Below are 3,376 nucleotides of genomic sequence, written 5' to 3' on the forward strand. Positions count from 1 at the left end.
CACATCAAACACGGCAAGTATTTTGTCGCACTTCTGGCTCTGGGTCTCGGCAAACTCTCGGGCCGGGCATCCATGCAAATATTCCCTCCCCTTCCTCGTTCCAGCTCTCGGGTATTGCTGGCAGCTCTTTTGCGTCTAATCTCGCCATCTCGGCCCTTCTAGTCCGTACCAAACGCTTACTCTCACCTAGTCCCACCGACCTGCACTCAGCCCATAACCCTCCATTCCTTTCCTGTCCATATACCCATCCAATTTTACTTTAAATGACAATACCGAACCTGCCTCTACCACTTCTACTGGAAGCTTGTTCCACACAGCGACCACTCCCTGAGTAAAGAAGTTCCCCCTTGTGTTACCCCTAAACTTTTGCCCCCTAACTCTCAACTCCTGTCCTCTTGCTTGAATCTCCCCTACTCTCAGTGGAATAAGCCTATCCACATCAACGCTATCTATCCCCCTCATTATTTTAAATACCCCTATCAAGTCCCCCCTCAACCTTCTACGCTCCAAAGAATAAAGAACTAACTTGTTCAACCTTTCTCTGTAACTTAGGTGCTGAAACCCAGGTAACATTCTAGTAAATCTCCTCTGTACTCTCTCTATTTTGTTGACATCTTTCCTATAATTCGGTGACCAGAACTGTACACAATACTCCAAATTTGGCCTTACCAATGCCTTGTACAATTTTAACATTACATCCCAACTCCTATACTCAATGCTCTGATCTATAAAGGCCAGCATACCAAAAGCTTTCTTCACCACCCTATCCACATGAGATTCCACCTTCAGGGAACTATGCAGCATTATTCCTAGATCACTCTGTTCTACTGCATTCCTCAATGCCCTACTGTTTACCATATATGTCCTATTTGGATTATTCCTACCAAAATGTAGCACCTCACACTTATAACGTTGAATTCTTTTCCCACCTAGTTTTCACTCTCGTCTTTCTTCTCCACCAGACTCCTTCTTGCTAATTTGATTCTCTTGTTTCTGATCAATCAGGTAGCTCACAGTTAGTCTCCCCACCTCCGCTTCGCTGAGCAAGTTTCTTCACACCAAGCCGGCCGGATGGCATTCTTCCCGAATGGTTTCCTTGTCCTCTCGCAGTTCTTTAGGCCTTGGAAGCAGAGGGTGTCACGGCCAAACAGAAAGGGCGTCGCAGGCAGACGGGGAAAGAGACGGTGTCACAGGAAAACACAGAGAGATCGCGGGCAAACAGGGGCAGGTTGCAGCTAAGCTCTCGGCCAGAAACAGGGAGCTTCCACGTCTTTGCCTGTGCACTCCCGGCATTTGCCCATGATGGCCTCTGCGAATGGGTGAGAAGGCTACCGCTCACCGATTCCCATGATGCTCCCGGCCCGAGGAAACATGCAAAGATGGAGACTTTGGGCATCCACTCATCAGAGGTCGATTTCAGGAGTGAACTCGACGAGGACTCGGGTTCCATCCTAACCTTGGATGCTGGCTATGCGGAGTCTGCACGAGCTCTCGATGGCCACACCTGTCTCTGTTGGCCACTCCGCCTTCCTATCATGTCCCAAAGACGCGCTGGTAGGATAAGGATCAGCATTATCCGCCATCTATGTCGTCGTATGATGTCATCATTATGTGCCGTGTTGTATGACATCAACATTCTGTGCCGCAGGTGATTGCTCTTGGCAAATCTTTCTACAGAAGTGGTTTTTCCATCGCCTTCTTCTGGGGCCAGGGTCTTTACACGACAGGTGACCCCAGCCATTATCAATACTCTTCAGAGATTGTCTGCCTGGGGTCAGTGGTCGCATAACCGGGGCTTGTGATGCTCATACGCCCGTCCACCACCTGCTCCCATGGGCCCTGATCAGAGGTGGGGGAGCTAAGCAGGTGCTACACCTTGCCCGAGGGTGACCTGCAGGCTAGCGGAGGGATGGAGCACCCTACACCTCCTTTGGTAGAGATGTATCTCCACCTCAACACCCAACCATTTGCATTTACTAGGAATCTGGTGCAGTGTGTTAGAATAAAATCTGCTTAAGTGTTTGTATTTACAACCTGAAAGCATTGTAAACAGTAATTAGTTACTTTAGAGCAAGGGTTCCCAATCTTATTTTTATGCCAATAGCACTCTGCGAGGCATGGACACCATGTTGCGGACCCCTGCTTTACGGTATACCTTCTTTTCGGTGGTCAGTGTAGGAATCCGAGAGGAGTTGGCGAGTGATTAAGAGGGAGTTCCTCCAAGAGGACCACGACCTTGTCGTAGGGTTTGGGGGCCTTGGGTGCCTCAGCGACCCGGAGCACTGCCGTGTCGGCTGGAGTCAGGGGCTTTGAGCTTTGGCTCTTGGTCGGGTCACCCATGCCAAACAGGTCAAAGGGCAGAGGGCAGAATAAGAGTGGTCCACCGGTCCTCCAGGTTCGGGGAGGTGGGGGGGGGGAGGGCGGTTTAGCTCGGGGTTTCTTATGGAAGCAGCAATGAAGAATCCTTCTCCACAAAGAGAGAGAGAGCTAGAGAGCTGGGTGGGGGGGGGGGGGGCAACGTTGCTGCCCAAAATGCCCGCAGCCCGATGAGCCGTAAGTAAGTAAAGAGGATACTGAGAGAAAAGATGAGTGGGAAATATAATGGTGTTCCGCCTTTGGGGGGTTAGCATGGGCACAATGGGCCGAATGGCCTCCTTTAAGTTCCAATAAATAAATAAACCGCCTCAAGTGTGGGGAATTGACATGGTTGACATCAACTAGTCAGCCAAACACCATTCAGAAGTGACATGAGAGTTAGGGTATAGCTTCCTTAGCTCCTTGTCAGAAGGCAAGCTTTCGGGATCCCGGGGAAAAGGAGTCTCTGTGGTGGCTGGCAGCGCCCGGAGAGCAGGCCTCCGCGTTCGGGTGGTGTCTCTCTCTCTCTCTCTGTCGATAATGTTGGAGGATGTTACCGAGGTTCTGTGTTTCTGGATTTGGACTGTGGACTATGGACATTTTCAGGTTTTTTACATTCTGCGTTTTTGTCATTGTTTCTTTGTGCAGGGGGAGAGGGGTTTGGAGGTTGACGTTCTTACTGCATTTTGGACTGAGGGGGTTGGTTTGGTAGGGTTTGATGATCGTGTAGCAGTTCTTCTTTTTGTATGGGGGATGGGTTTGTTTATCTTCGAACGATCTCCGTGATTTTCTTTGTTTCGTGGCTATCTGGAGAAGATGAATCTCAGAGATGCATACTGCATTTATAGGCACCCGTTAGTCTCGTGAGACCATGGATTTGCGCCTTGGAAGGTTTTTCCAGGGAGCAGGCCTGGGCAGGGTTGTACGGGAGACCGGCAGTTGCCCAAGCTGCAGGCCTTCCCCTCTCCACGCCACCGATGTTGTCCAAGGGAAGGGCACTGGGACCCAAGCAGCTTGGCAC

Source organism: Hemitrygon akajei, chromosome 28 (genome assembly GCF_048418815.1).
Source record: "Hemitrygon akajei chromosome 28, sHemAka1.3, whole genome shotgun sequence".
Lineage (NCBI taxonomy): Eukaryota > Metazoa > Chordata > Chondrichthyes > Myliobatiformes > Dasyatidae > Hemitrygon > Hemitrygon akajei.